Here is a 17222-nt window from a genome sequence, read left to right as displayed (position 1 = left end):
TCGAGCAGCCTTTTCGCGCTCAGGGCATTCAATGAATTAATCCTGCCGGGTACCCATTCGCCTCACCTGGGTCGAGTGCAGCACAATGTGGGTAAATTTCTTGCTGAAGGAAAACACGCCATGGCTGGCATTCGAACCCAAGTCCCTCTGATTGAAAGAGGATAGTCGTAACCACTAGACCACAACGCACTCACCGTATTTATAATGGTCGAAGAACAGTCCATTATTATTACTTCATCGAACAAAACATTTCGTGTGATGGAACATGTTCAATGATTTGTCGCGTTTTTGGAGTTGATATGAAAAAATGTATAAGATTTTTTGTGTTCGCTAAGAGTTTACTTAAGAATAACCAAAGTTAGACTTTGTTTAGTTCAGTATTAAGTAATGCATTTAATGAAGAAAATTAATCACTTGAGATTAAAATGTTGGTGTCATCGGGTAACAAAATAAATGTGAGCTTATCTATACAATATGGAAAATCATTGATAGATATGGAAAAATAAATGGGTCCAAATATGAACACTTGAGGAACGCCACGTGAAATTGAACTGGAATTTGATAAGGTATCTTTGTAAGATACATATTGGAAACCATCATGCAGATAAATTTTCAACCAATGCAAAGAAGTTCCTCTTACACCATAACATTGTAATTTATACAATAACCTTTGATGATATAATAATGATAATCTCAACTTTCATTTTTGGGAAACTCGTTGATGGTCTTGGGGTGGCTGGTCACATTTCATAGGTCTACAGTTTTTATAGATTTTAGATTTAGATTTTTTTATTTAGATTTTATTCATTTTCCGTTCACAAAGCACAACAAAATCAAAGTAACAATACATAGTCAAATTTAAAGTACATGTTTATTTACTGTTTGTCTGAAATATTGTAAATGTTTATACAATGCTTTTTGAAAATAAAGAACCCTGTGGAAGTGGAAAAAAAATCAAAGTACAATATCAATCGGAATAATGCATAAGAATTAGAAGGTATAAACAATGAGCACTAATGCGAATTAAAGTAACGTTGACTAATAACTATATAAAACAGAACGAAGTGGCTTGCCAAGAAAAGCAAAGCTTGTATGGGAGGCAAGCCACTGTAACTTAGTTTCAATACAAGGGAACATTACAAATCTATAGTATAAAAGAGAGACGGAAGACAGTATGGCGTATGGTCGACTACACAGCAAAAACTGTGGTGTTAACCGGTGTACATAGAGGACCACACAAAATTTTTTTACACCAGTGTTAGATACGTTACAACGTAAATTTAGCAGTGTAAAAATAAGAATATCAAGTGATAAAGACCGACATTTCAAAAGACTTGTCATTAGAGGTGACCTAGCCCAGCTGGAAGAACATAGTATCACACAGTGTGTTCACATAATATTCACACTGTTCACACTGCTCTAATTCAACAGTGTGAAAATGCCCACACCATAGAAGTGTTAAACAACACCAGTTTCGTTTTGGTCTAACACCAGATAGGTGTTTGTACAACACCAATTAGTTTTAAAACATCATCGATTTTATTCCAAACTGGTGTTGTTTCAATACGAATCTCTGGTGTGGAGATATATAGATTCCGGGCTGGTGTTAAATCAACACTGGAGTTTTTGCAGTGTAGCGAATGCCTGACAGTAAGTCATTTACATACACTCAAACGTTATCATACCGATGTGTTACCATTATATCCCATGCTAATTCCATAGATATTAATTAGAGATTTTTATTCGCAGCTGGTTTCACGTTCAGATTCGTTTCAAGACATTTGCTCCGGCGACAATTGCTCCGCTGCAAAGTCCACATATCAATGGAATTACCTATTTCAACCCTGGATTTAACACTATACTCTATGCTAAACCGAACCATAAACCTAAAACCCTATAGAAAACCTAATCATAACCCTATATCTTAGACGAAATAAAGCCCGGAGCTATTGTCGCCGGAGAAAATGTCGTGCTACCTTCAGATTTCCCAATCTAATGGTTTTCCACGCAGGCGGTCCGTCCGCTTCCTGCTATATACTCATGTAACCAAAATGATTAAGTCCTGTATTGGAAAAGAATGGAAACAAATAAGTTTTGTCATCACATTGGCTCAACTATAAAAATAAAGCATTTTGTTCGTCGCACTTTTTCAAACTATTGTATTTTTTGAGGATTTTCTGATTTGCATTATTGGTTTTGAAACAAAACAGTTAGTCCCTTCTTTGGGATTATAAAGAAGAAAAGGAGGGAACAGAACATTTTAGAATATATATATATATATATACACACACACAGTCACACACAATCGAAATGTTCAGATTTCAAATAAAATCTTGATTAAAGAAAAAAATAAACACACACATAATAACAACGAAGCACTGTCGTTAGTGGCCGGGATGTACTTACCTGTTAGCAGCTGTATATAACTTCGGTTCTGGGATAACACTGACAATTCTGACCGTTTACTCTGCATGCTGGAAGAAAGCAAAAGACAAATTTTCTCGTCGACTAATTACATTCAAAGTATTAGCTGAAGATTTAGAAACCCGTATTTATTTTCGTATATCGCGCGATTTCACTCCTGCCCCTGGCTACTTACACGTAAATGATTTTATTTTGTTTCATGACAGCGAGACTGGTTTTAAAACGAGGATGTCTTTACAATAAAACAGAGAAGCACGTCGGTTTTGGCACATTGTTTGAAAACCTAAACTCGGACGAAACATCTAAATTAACAATGAAATTAGCAATGAAAGATTTATACATTATTTTTTCCACATAAAAACGTGTAAATTAGTGTGCCTTTCCCCATTTTTCCGAGCTCAAATTTGTAGCATCTAGGGGGGGGGGTCGATTTTTAACTATTGTCTTTACTTTCCTCGCCTTCTTTAATTGCCTAAAGCATAATGCGGTTAACATTGAATTTATCGGTGATTTCATGCATGCTGCTTACCGACAGTTTCTTTCATCGTGTGCTCGTCAGTCAATTCGGTTCCAATGGGATCTAAATAATTGGCGCCCTCTCCAGTTTCTTTTACGAAAGTACCGTAGACAAGAACTGCAGCAGCGAGAAGAAGCAACAGCGTGATGACAGTCTTTAAGGCCATAGTTTTCCTCTGTTGTATCTGAGGAGGATATGCAAAGTGAATGGTTATCGGTCCATATTTTGACGTGTCGTATTATTTGGCTAAAATTAGGGAGTTTTGGCAACAGCTACGGAGAATGATTTTTGGAACACTTAGAATCTACACTGCAAAAACTCCAGTGTTGATCTAACACCAGCCCGGAATCTACACAGTATATGTCTACACTAGAGAAGAATTTAAACAGCATGAGTTTGGAATCAAACCGATGCTGTTTTAATACTAATTGGTGTTCTATAAACACCTATCTGGTGTTAGACCAAAACGAAGCTGGTGTCGCTTAACACTTCTCTGGTGTGGACATATAGATACCGGGCTGGTGTTAAATCAACACCAGAGTTTTTGCAGTGTATTGTCGATTGTACGTCACGACAATGAAGACTTTGTCCAGGGTTGGTGATTCAATTCAATTTAATTCATTGGTGACACTGGGCAAACGGCATATTTGCAATTTTTCGTCAGTTTCGAAACGTCGGACGAATATGCTATTCCTACACACCAATTTTCGACAGAGACCTTCCATATGTTCATTTGAATTGACTTGCATTTCCAATGCATTTTCTGCGGGCTAGGATTCATTAATCCTGTTTCCCTGTACGAGACTCCCTTATACTGAAAGACAAGGGATGGCAAACTAAAACATGTCTCTGCTTTGTGGTATAATTGATCAATTCAATGAGCATATGGAATTGAATAACAGCCACATCGGAAGCGTAATGAGCAAATATTTGGGGGAGGAATGTCTTCTCTTTTTTTCGCTGTTGTGATATTTAATATATAAAATTTTTTTTTCTGTTTTCTTCATGTTATACATCATGTGTTTTAAAATGAAGAGCCACGTGGAAGACCAGTGATTTTTTTTTAACTTTGAATATTTCAATCGTACATGTACATGTATGTGAAATTTAATATATTTGTGTATTGAACTGAGCAGGCTACTCTGGATAAAGATTTGCAATAAATGAATAAATAAACTTGATGTTTATATTCAATGTTTTCAAATTCTATATGCCCTAAAAAGGGTAGATTTTATTAAAGTTATGTGTAGTCCCATACATGCATTCTCGTGTGCGGGGCGTTCGATTTCTAACCTCATCGATGCAATTTACGGTGACTTATATATCTTACATAATACACCTGTTCGAATAGGAGAGTCATTGTGAAATGGGGAAACTATTCACAGCCACTTTATATTCGATTATCCCAGTTAATCAAACTCAAGGCTCAAAAACTTAACTTTACCCCTGATAATATCAAATTCAAAGAGAACCGAAACTACCTGCATAAATCTACTCCTATACCACAAGAGCACTTCTCTATTTCTGGTCCATATGGTCCCAAATCAATATACTCCACGGCGTTAGATCTCTGAACGTATCACCAATGGTAATCACGGATGCGTCACTACGTTACGTTGCATAATAACAACGGATAATTATTTCTATATTTCATTTTCATATATTTCCACACTAACATCAAAGTAAATACAGTTTGTACATCTTAGTATTATAAAAAGATGCAATTCTAATTACATTGCAAAATAACATTACAATGCATAAAAAGAACTAGATTAAATACATTTAAATGTTCGTGTGAATTACCTTGCAGAGGAAACCAGAACAACGCTTTGTTGGAAAATCAGGCTCCCTATGCCAAATCACAACACAATAATACATTATACAAAAAATAAGACAAAAAGTGTACAACAAACTGGTTTAATCACTACATGCAGTTAGTAAGAAGTGAACAAATTATGCAAGACCAAACACACGAAAAGAAAGAGACATCCGCATCCGGTCTAAGCAAGAAAAATAGATGGAAATGTAATAAATCATTTAAAAAAACTAATTCCGGTGTTCTGTGGTTAAACAGAATAATATTTGAACCTTGCTGCCCAATTAGCTTTGTCTTGTGAGTTAATAAGTTAAACCCTGTCTTTGAAGTAGGCTTAGATTACAAAAAATCAAATTTGCAACTTTGTTACCATCATTATGAATCATCGAATTACATATATCAAATGTAGATGGAGCTAGATGTATTCTGCCGTACACTATACACACGATCTTAACCCTAAAATGGCCGGGGGGGTTGAATCAACCCCCCCCCTCAACATTTTCTGCGATCATTCCTCCGCGCGAAATTTTTTGACCGCGCCACTCGCAGAGTTTATACTTTCAAGTCTCGCGCATCGTTTGAGACCAAATTTACGACGCCCAAGTACGCGGTTCCGCAATTACGCAACATCTTGTGTACAAAGTCAATGCAAATTGAGTTTTCTCATCTTATTCATAAAGATATGATTATTTTAACTTAAACAGCTGAAAGCAATTGATCTTAGCATAATTATGCTTCAAAAAGGTTGCGCAATAAATCTGGTGAAAAAAACAAAGAAAAACAAAACGTTGAAAAACAAGGAAATACATAAGAAATTCATAAAACAATAAAATACATAAGAAATTGATTTCCAAACCGAAGTTTTTTTCAATTGCCATTGTTGAGAATGCTACAAAGAACGTTTTTACCAAAAAATAGCATTCTAGGAGCTTTATTTAGTGAATTAGAGCAAAAAGTATGATTTATGCATAAATTAGCATAATTAATTCATATAAAATAAAATCTCATTATTTTGGAAAATTTTACCATACAGCCTTTTAGATTACATCGCACACTACCAGCGTGCAAAGTTTTGCGGCGCTCGCGCGATCGGCGGCCGAGATCTCAGGGGGGGGGGGTTAATCAACCCCCCCCCCCCCCCCCCCGGCCACAGAACAGCCAAAAAAGCCCGGCCTAGTTAGGGTTGAGGGTACAGAGAATGTACTACATGACAAAACAGTACATGGGACCATACCAACACTTTTTTAACATGTTTTTATCAAGGATTTCATTCATATAAATGCAACAAAATAACAAATCTTCATTTTATATCAACAAGAAAATACAAAGATATTTACAAAAAAATAAAGCAAATAGTGATGGAATGAAGTACCTTTAAAAATTTATTTTTATACTTTAAAAAGAAACTGAGCTCAGCCCCGACCCTGTATGTAACCTAATACATATAAATAATATTGAATGATTTGCAGAAAAAAGTCAACATATAATCAGCGTTCCCTTATCCATTTTGAATTAAGCTTCCACATGCAATAAAACATACGTACATTGACATATACACCCATAGACACACACAAAACTCTAACACACCCACACACATATACATACATAAACAAACATAAATACAAATATGTTGATTAACGTTAAAATAGGGTACACAAAAAGAATCTGAAAATCAGATTGACATATGAGAAGGGGAAAAACACACCAACACGCAAGAAGCAATACACACACATACCCTCTCACACACACACACACACAAGAAAACTAGTGTGGAACTTTGTGCGCACTTGACCTTTTGGATTACTTCCGAATGCCTCAAAAGAGCGCGCTGCCGTTACTCTACGTTGGTACCGTTCTTCCACTACATACGACAGGGGCACACAAAATGAAACTTGTTCAGCCAGTCTTTTCAAGTGCCAAGTGGTTGAATAGGCTTTTCCTTGTATCACTCCATTTTTTCTGAACAAACCAATGAGATACCAGTAATAGGTCCACATATCGATAGTAAAGATTTCTTCTTTTTAAGTAAAGGCAACAAGTGTTAAAAAAAGAGAGAAAACAAAACATACCGCAGTTCTATCAATCAATACCCATCCATTTTGAAATATATGTAGAAAGAGTTAATCCGTTAAGATTTTGCACCAATTGCCATGTTAGCACCTTGCTAATATGGCCATACCTTTAGTGGTAGACCTACGGAAACGGACGGAAATAACCGGTATTTATTTACTACAAAGATACCAGCATACTTTTTGTGGCGAGACACAGTCTCAATCACACGCCCACACACACACAATTCATATAATTCAGAATTAAAATATTCCAGTCTTTCAATTCGTACACAATAAACACGTATGAGCCACTGCAGTATTGCAGAGGTTGTTCATACATAATATACATAAAACGAGTGTCAAAACCCAGGTTACATTCTGACGTTTACTACGCGTTCTTGAAATAGTCAAAGTTCGTTATTTGCCCGTTATGTCAAAATGTTTTTAAGATGTCCGTTTGTTGATATTGTTTAAAAACGACTTAAAATGTACCAAAAAATGATAATAACACCTTTAAAAATGATAAGGACCTGCTAAAAATACCTATTGAATGTAATAGCTGTCAAATTTATGTTGGAAATGTGGAGAAGAGGTTTCTCCTCTAATAGATGACACCAGCAATGCATTTTGTTTTTTCTTTCCTTTCGTAGCCGAACCCCAAATCCTGTCCAGGGTGTAAAACCTGGCTTCCGCCGAATCATTATAATGATTGATTGGGTAGGCTATACTTATAGCAATGATGATACAAATTTTGATGACGACGACACTGATAAAATCCACGTATAGCGTATCACAGGACAGGGAACAGAGTTCCCCCTCCCAGCCTATATTTTGTCCCATTTTATTTTGAGTTTTCAGACATTTTTCGGAAGAATGCCGAAAATGCCGTCTCTACCTTTAAACCTCTTTTTCAGTTAGCCGAAAGTTTCGTACTCATCTGACATGATTTTTTTCTTTACATAAATGATTTATGATGTTTATGATAATAACTATAACGAGAAGATCAACATGAAAACAGAATGAGAATAATTAAGTTATTTTAATAATGTATGCTAAGAAATATTTAAACCTAAATAAAACACTTGTACCAACCTTTTTGGGTATAATCTTACACTCTAGGTGGAAAAAGGTACACAACTAAACCCTATCATCATTATTTGCACCAAGAAATACTCGTTGCACCCTAAAAGCTGCATATTTGAACCTTTTAAGACGCATAATACTTGACAGTACTGTAGAAAAGGTTCAAATTTGAACCTTTGTTACATGGTTCATTTTTGCACCCTAAAGGGTGCTTAATATAATTAAGTGCACCCTTAAGGTGCACATATGAGAATAAATGCACTCATTCGCACACCTTGGGATGCTGCTATTGTACCAACCCCTATAGGGTTCAAATTTGAACCTCTAGTTCTTAGTGTGTAAAAATGAAGTCATTAAAAAAAATCATAATGTGAATGAACGTTACAAATATTACGAATATATACATTTGAAAATATATGATTTCTGATTACAATAGCACTCAATAATTGATTCTCGAATACGGTCAGAAACTTTGATCTCCAAAAAATTTTGAAGACTGAAAATGCATCTTAATTCGAATATAATTTTTATCCACCAAATCCTCTAGAATAACATTTAAATCTTCAAAACTAGCTAGGAGGCTTGGGGAAAAGATATGCCCCAATCTGCCCCCCCCCCTTTGCTGCATGTTGCCTATGTTCTGAACTGATTCCCACAAACAAGTGTAGGGGGTAATATAATCAACGACAAGGAAATCCGTTTTACAGGTCATTGTGCCCCCTGAAATTGTGGATCATTACGTCATTGGAACCATATACAGAATTGAATAAATATATAAATTTAATTGTTTTGAAATAGGATATATCCAACGATTTCCATATTTTATTGTGAATCATCGACTCTGGCTAACAACAGCAGCAGCAACAACAACAATAATAATAATAATAAATAGGCATTTATATTGCACCATGTTATTTGCCATAAACATAACATTCTTTTATATAAATAAATGAACGTACATTATTTGTTTCCATTTCCTACAGGGAACAGAAGTATTTAAGTACAGTTGCCAAAGACGAGCCACAGTTGCCTGAACCAAACGAGTAAATCTGGTTCGTTGGCTTAATGAATATAAAAAAATATTGATTAAGATAATTTTCAAATTCTACAATGTTTAATCTTCATTCTTGGCAATTGCAAAATTAGTTTATCAATGCACTTTATCAGCATGATATCCATACCAATGAATTTATGTGCAATTTCTATGCAAATAATTTAAACTATAAATGTATTTTGTACCATGTTTCTTGAATTTGAAACCTCGTAAAACTTGTGCAATTCAGCTTTTATTAAAAGTCATGTCTTTTTTATAATCATGGATTGAAAGTGAATAAAACCTAAAATGATCGGGTTCCCGTTCAGAATGAATTGCTATAATAAAATAATGCACAATTTCTTTTACAAGTTCACTATCGGTCAATCATATTTACTTATTTCAGTAGCTTAAATCAGCTTTTGTGTAAATTTTCTATTTTAACAATTTTTGTGAAACAGGATCCTGAAAATGATAAATTTCTGATTGTTCTCAATCTTCTTACCCCGAAGCACTTTTTGTTGTTTTACTTAGTCTCCAATCCAATCCTAAAGTAATTTGACAAAGCGCCTTTTCCTTTCGATGACAAAGCACACACTACTCCAAGTTTTGGCCACTAAAATAATAATTAAACATCTCTGAATGTTCAGCTTAGTCCATGCTATTCATTGTCTTCTATAGAAAATAGATGATATTTGATAGCTTTCCTGAAGTGTTCAACAGGAGAGGATGTCTTCACCGCAACAGGAAGTTGATTCCATAGCTTTGCAGCAATCACACACTGCAAAAACTCCGGTGTTGATTTAACACCAGCCCGGAATCTATATATGTCCACACAAGAGAAATATGGAAACAACACCAGTTGGAATCAAACCGATGCTATTTTGATACTAATTGGTGTTGTATTAACACCTATCTGGTGTTAGACCAAAACGAAACTGGTGTTGTTTAACACTTCTCTGGTGCAGACATAAATTATATAGATTCCGGGCTGGTGTTAAATCAGCACCAGAGTTTTTGCAGTGCAGGGAAGAAAGTTCCACCTGCTCGTCTCATAGAATGGTGCCGAATGAGCCAGATTGACAAAGATGAACGAGTAGTACGAACTTGAGAGCGACGAATTAGGATGCTAATTATAGATGTATTCCGGGCTTTAAAACTAGCAGCAAAGGCCATTCTGTGTCTCACGGGCAGCCAATGGAGCTGCAGTCGGAAGGGTTCAGTGCGAGCCCGAGTCTCACTAACCTTAGCCTCTTGTCGAGGCCCTGGTGGCTGCTTAATTCCCGAGCGAAGCGAGGGATTTCCTAATTCGCGAAGCTACGCTCGCCAGGGCCTCTTGACACGTACCTGAGCTGAAATATATATTCATGAGGAACGTCTCCCTAATGAATATACCTGAGTCATGACCGGTCACCTAGTACAATGAAATCCGAACTTTGTCAAAGCTGTTTCGTCCGGGGTTCGAAATACTAGTAGTCCACTATTCTCATGGACTATTCTGCAGGGGATTCATTTAATTGCGGGACACTAAAGGGGATATAACCAGCAGAATGCTACAAGTAGTGGTACTACTACTACTAGTACTAGACGTAACAGACCCATCACCGGCCTGGTCAGACTCGAGTCAAGGGGAATCACTAACTGAACAACTCGCCTCCAGCATTCCACGCGGAGATCGATAATCGACGCATAGTGGAATCGCATGAAAGATTACATTTTCCATATCCTGTGGGTAGATTTACAAAAACATCTCGTCCTTTCAGTGCAGATTTAATTTCATCGACTTGCACATCCTTAAATAGGTCAATATTCAGCATTTTAAAAGGCATATTCAATACTCTTTGATATTTCGTCGTCACTCGCCAAGAATCCACGGGTCGCCATTCAAGATGAGCTCATGAATATTCAACATGACGTCATAGCAGCAAGCGCTCTCATTGGATGATTTTCACCGACCAGTTTTTGGTCGGAATATTGGTAAAAACAATAAAAAAACAAAAGAAAGTCGGTGAAATTCGGCTCAGATGTCAAGAGGCCCTCTCGCTGCGCTCTGCTTCGCTATCGCTTCGCTAGGGAAGCAGCCGCCAGGGCCTGGACAAGAGGCTAACTAACCCTGGGCAGTAACTGATGCGAGTATTCGGTAAATCGTGACGATGTGAACACCGGTCGGCTTCCGATGTAGACTGGTAGAAAGTTGAATGTTCAGCGGGTGAGTTGGCTTTGCAGGAAGGAGAAAGAATTAGTGTTAGGCTTACCTTTTAAGGAATATCATTCCTAACTTTTCGCATTTACTACCGGGAAACTCGGAACAACGACATAATTGCAATTGTTCGTCCGGTGCAAAGGATCGGTTGATCTGCTTTCCCAGTCCACCAACTTTTGACAAAAACCCTCAGCTTTCCATTGCGATTTTGATTGCATTTTCGACGGAAACGTTGCGTCATAGAGAGTTTCCCGGGAGTGAATGCAAAAACAACCCGTCTGTGCACCTCTGCCAATAGTTTTTTAGTATTATATTGTAATTATTTGATGAATAATTTTCATAGAAACAACTGGTTCAGAGAACTATTAAAGGACAAGTCCACCCCAACAAAAACTTGATTTGAATAAAAAGAGAAAAATTCAACGAGCATAACACTGAAAATTTCATCAAAATCGGATGTAAAATAAGAAAGTTATGACATTTTAAAGTTTCGCTTTATTTCACAAAACAGTTATATGCGCATCCCGGTCGGTATGCAAATGAGGGAACCGATGACATCACTCACTCACTATTTCTTTTGTATTTTGTTATATGAAATATTTTGATTTTCTCGTCATTGTCATGTGAAATGAAGTTTCATTCCTCCCTGAACACGTAAAATTCCATTATTTTAACATTTTGTGGTTCAGGCAATGAGGTCCTAATCGTCAAATTCGTAAAAATTGAAATATTGTATAATTCAAACAATAAAAAAACAAAAGAAATAGTGAGTGAGTGACATCATCGACTTTCTAATTTGGATGTAACTGGCTCGTTCATATAACTATTTTGTTAAAAATAAGCGAAACTTTGAAATGTCATAACTTTCTTATTTTACATCCGATTTTGATGAAATTTTTAGCATTGTGCTTGTGTGATTTTTCTCTATTGATTCAATTCAACATTTTTCTGAGGTGGACTTGACCTTTAAACACAGCCTTTCGTGAAAAGCTCCCCCGGTTGTCCCGAATAGGTGCTTTTATTTGACTCCCCTCCCTCAACCCACCCTTTCGAGAAAAGCTCCCCCGCGGTTTTCTCGACACCGGTTTCCTCGACAGGGTGCGGCCATCCCCGCTCCATCCGCACTCCGCGAACGCAGACGATCGTAACAAGCCATTGAAAAGAAATAGGCCTAAATGAGCCAAAATGAGAATGCACAAAATTTGTCTTTTTTCCTTCTTTCCTTCCTTATTAATGCAAATGTCCGTCGAAGTGTTCCAAATGACACACATGCACCTACACACACACATACACACAACCTCACCTCATATGCGGCCTCCATACCCTCACACAAATTTACAAAGACACACAAATAAACAACTGGTACAAGAGACTACTCACCACTGCCTTTCGTGAAAAGCTCCCCCGGTTGTTTGTTTGTTTGTATTTATTTCCATATAAAAATAAAATATATACATGCTCAAATTAACATAACGTACAGATCATATGGACGATGGCCCATTTCAGCGGTATTAATAAAGTACCACTTTTCTTCCAAGGGGTCCTTTAAAACAAATACATGCATATAAAACAAATATACAAAAATATACAAAAAACTTAATTGAATGCATGACAAGAAAGAAAAATCACCCAATCCTGCCCACCCATTAAAGAAAAAAAAGTGCGTTATTTTGACTCCCCTCCCTCAACCCACCCTTTCGAGAAAAGCTCCCCCGGTCTTCTCGAAAGGGTGCGGCCATCCCCGCTCCACAAATAGTCCAGTAGATATGTGAAAAAGATGCTCGAATCTGGCAGAAAGTGTGAAATTTGGCATACAGGGGTATTTTTGGGCGCTGATGTCAAAAATTGCCGGCCCCAAGCGATTTAACCATCGGGTCGGCCGCCATTTTGAAATCCAAGATGGCCGCCATGAAAAATCATTAAATGTCATTTTCTTGAGTTTTACATGTCATGTGACACTGAAATTTGGCATATAGGGGTATTTTGAGGCACTGATTTCAAATATTGCCGGCCCCCAGCAATTTGACCATTTGGTCGGCGGCAAAATGGCCGCCATCTTGAAATCCAAGATGGCCGCCATGATATATTATTGCAATCATTTTCTCGAGTTTTATATGAACTGCGGTATTGAAATTTGGCATATAGGCTTAATTTGGGGTGCTGATTTCAAATATTGCCGGCCCCAAGTGATTTGTCCATCGGGTCGGCCGCCATTTTGAAATCCAAGATGGCCGCCATGAGAAAACATTAATGTCATTTTCTTGAGTTTTACATGACGTGTGACACTGAAATTAGTCATATAGGGGTATTTTTAGGCACTGATTTCAAATATTGCCGGTCCCCAGCAACTTGACCATTTGGTCGGCTGCAAAATGGCTGCCATTTTGAAATCCAAGATGGCCGCCATGATATATTATTGCAATCATTTTCTCGAGTTTTATATAAACTGCGGTATTGAAATTTGGCATATAGGCTTAATTTTGGGTGCTGATTTCAAATATTGCCGGTCCCAAGTGATTTGACAATCGGGTCGGCCGCCATTTTGAAATCCAAGATGGCCGCCATGAAAAATCATTAATCTCATTTTCTTGAGTTTTACATGACATGTGACACTGAACTTTGGTATATAGGGGTATTTTTAGGCACTGATTTCAAATATTGCCAGCCCCCAGCAATTTGACCTCAAGGTCAGCGGCAAAACGGCCGCCATCTTAAAATCCAAGATGGCCGCCATGATTTATTATTGCAATTATTTTCTCAAGTTTTATATGAACTGCGGTATTGAAATTTGGCATACAGTCTATAGGCTTAATTTTGGGTGCTGATTTCAGATATTGCCGGCCTCAAGCGATTTGACCATCGGGTCAGCTGCCATTTGAAATCCAAGATGGCCGCCATGAAAAATCATTGAACTCATTTTCTTGAATTTTACATAATATGTGCCACTGAAATTTGTCGTAAATCGGTATCTGGGGTGAGTTCATTAAAAAAATTGCTGGCTCCAAGCAATCTGACAATTGATTGGCGGAAAAATGGCCGTCATCTTGAATTCCAAGCTGGCTGCCATAAGAATATTTCGTTGAGTTTTATATGATCTGTGGTATTGCAGTTTGACATATAGAAGTAGTGTGGGGAGCTTATTTCAAATATTGCTGGCCCTCAGTGATCTGATCCCGAGTCAGGGTTATACGGGCGTAATTACAACTGGCAGGCCAAAGATATTCATTCGAGCCAACCCATTAATTCTCAATTTTTAATTTTGATATTGCTGATTGACAAAAATTAATGATTATAATTGATAATCTAACACTGATTCAAGGGAGGGTAACTTTACTGAACTTCTTTTTTTTTTAATTGGGAAGATATATCACCACTTTGGAACTATTTTTATACTTGCGGAAGAAGTATTGCCATTTTACTGTCTCAAGTGAAGAATTTGATCCTGTCAGGTGTAGTCTTCATAAACGCCGATTTATTTTTAAAATGAGCTGGTCGAGGTACCCTTTTCTGGTCAGATATGGAATGTCAGACGTATATCCTATCCACTGGTAGTAAACATTCAATTCTCAAATTTCATCCTTATTTTTTTTTAGAGCGCCTCTTTAACACACGAGTCTATGGGAAATGTTTTAGGCCTGTGATACCTCAGCTGCAAAATGGCAGCCATCTTGAAATCCAAGATGGCTGCCATAAAAAAAATCATTAAAAAAAATCAAGAATCATAATTATAACGTAGGTATTATTGTGAAATTTGGCATCTGGGGGTATTGAAATTTCCCCCCAGTAATCTGTCCAATAGATATGCTGCAAAATGGCCACCATCTTGAAATCTAGAGAGGATCGACTGTCATGAAAATTCATTAAAATCATTTTCTTGAGTTTTAAATAATTTGAGGCACTGCATTTTAGACATACAGGCAGGTTTTGGCCTGCTGCCCCAGTGATTGATCCGCCGGGTCAGCTGAAAATTACCGCCACTTAGAAATCTAAGATGGCTACTACGAAATATCTTTCAAAAATGTTTTCCTGAATTCTACATTACCTGTGACACTGTAAATTGGTATTATAAAGCAATAACTTGTATTGTACAGTATGTTAATTTCAAATATGGATAGATAATGAACATATAACACATAACACACTTTATCTGCCATTTTAAATTCCCATATGACCCATCATGACACAAAGGACATGATTACCTAGCTTAGTTCTAAATATTGATTATTGTGGGGGAAAATAAGTACAATATGATAGCACGAATCAAAATTCATGTATGGTATAACTGATGGCAATCCATCTATTATTGCTATCAATCATTTATATGCTAGACGATTGACTATGAATCTTACATATCTCCAGGAATTATTTTGGAACGATTCAATTGATAACCATCGTGTGTTCGACAATCTGACAATGGGAGCATGTTCGCCTCACAATCGGGAGATCGGGAGTTCAAGCTCCGACAGCATCAGACCAAAAGATGTTAAAAGTTGCTTCTACCAGGGTAGAAGCAACTTTGGTGGTCAACTTTGGTGGTCAACAAATTAAAGGGGAAGTTTACCCTGACAAAAAATTTATTGAAACAATAACAGAATAAATAATGAAAGAATATTGAAGGTTTGAGGATATTCCATCAAATATTTAAAAAGCTATTGGAATTTCATTTGGTGTATTTGTGACGTCAGATGCAAGCAGTTCCCCCATGTTTCTTATTAGTACAAAAATCAATGAAATGTAGCCTCCTAAAAAAAATGAAAATGTTTTTTATTGAACCCTCAGTATATCAACAAACAAATGATTTCACACCCGCTCCAGAAAAAAAAAATACCCATGATGAACCATTTGTGCATTTTATATCACACAACATAATGGGGCAGCTGCTCGTACAGTATATGACATCACAAATCAAAAACAATTTCAATATCCCTAGATGCCAAATTTTAGAATAATACGTTAATTACGTAATACTAGATTAGTGACTAGTGACTAGTGATTTTTTAATGATCTTTTTTCATGGCAGCCATCTTGGATTTCAAGATGGCTGACAGTTTGCTTCTGACTCAGGGGATCAGATCGCTGAGGGCCAGCAATATTTTAAATAAGCACCCCGCACTCCGTCGATATGTCAAAGTGCAATACTGCAGATCATATAAAACTCAAAGAAATAATTTACAGCCTCTCAACAGAAAATGATTGTTCCGGATGGTTATTATTCAACCAAAGCCACTTCAAATATGTAACTGCAGAAGAAGCTAGCTGGATTGTGTATTTATGGTGCTTCATACTTACGTAACATCTATATCAGCAATTAAGGGTGCCAAAGTACTATAATCCTTGCAACGGACAAAGATGTGGTTGTGTTTGATTTGTTTTCAGTGCCAATACAATAATTTTGTACATCATTCAAACTTGGTAACCATATTGGAATTCAAAATAGCATCTATTTATTATGTTTTTTTTCATTGATCAAGGATGCAAAGATCAAGTTTTTCTCCAAATTCAAAGTGTTACAGGCCATACGTAAGACTTGAGCAAAATATCTTTCATGGCGGCCATCTTGTATTTCAAAATGGTAACCAAACAGGGGTCTGACAATAATCAGTGCCTAAATATATGCCTATATCAGTATATGACAACTTTCAGGGCCAGAGTTTATATAAAACTCAAGACAATTATCATTGCTTTTAATTCATGGCGGTCATTTTGCCGAAACCCGGTGGTTACATTGCTGGTGGCCGGCAAAAATCAGTGCCACATACTTCTGTATGCCAAATTTTTGTGTCATATATAATGTAACATCCAAGAAAATTATTTCGATATGTTTTTTCATGGCAGCCATCTTGCCGCTGAACTGATGGTCAGATCACTTGTGGCTGGCAATATTTGAAATCAGCACCCCAAAATAGGTACTCTATTTGCCAAAGTTCAGAGCACATGTAAAATTCAAAAAAATGATTGTTAGTGATTTTCATGGCGGCCATGTTAGATTTCAAGATGGCGGCTGACCTGGTGGTAAGACTATTTGAAATAAGTGCCCTAAACTACACCTACACTGTATATGCTAAATTTTAATGCCATAGCTCATACAAAACTAC

General features: G+C 36.9%; 1 long non-coding RNA gene across 3 annotated transcripts; it reads right to left on the bottom strand.

The window, feature by feature from the left end:
• Positions 1 to 371: 371 nt before the first annotated feature.
• On the bottom strand, positions 372 to 9707 carry LOC129263053 (uncharacterized). 3 transcript variants are annotated; one of them, XR_010293787.1, is made up of 5 exons: positions 6827 to 6943; positions 4745 to 4790; positions 2954 to 3125; positions 2407 to 2474; positions 373 to 2062 (listed from the first exon to the last, which is right to left on the bottom strand). It is a non-coding gene; the product is annotated as an uncharacterized LOC129263053 (long non-coding RNA). The 3 variants fall into 3 exon arrangements; XR_010293785.1 differs by lacking the exons at positions 4745 to 4790; positions 6827 to 6943 and adding an exon at positions 9430 to 9707 and having other exon boundaries at positions 372 to 2062; XR_010293786.1 differs by lacking the exon at positions 4745 to 4790 and having other exon boundaries at positions 6827 to 6944.
• Between the last annotated feature and the right edge of the window lie 7515 nt (positions 9708 to 17222).

The sequence above is a fragment of the Lytechinus pictus genome, chromosome 6 (genome assembly GCF_037042905.1).
Source record: "Lytechinus pictus isolate F3 Inbred chromosome 6, Lp3.0, whole genome shotgun sequence".
Classification (NCBI taxonomy): Eukaryota; Metazoa; Echinodermata; class Echinoidea; order Temnopleuroida; family Toxopneustidae; genus Lytechinus; species Lytechinus pictus.
The sequence above is the reverse complement of the archived record's forward strand: the minus strand, read 5'-3'. Positions and strand labels throughout refer to the sequence as shown.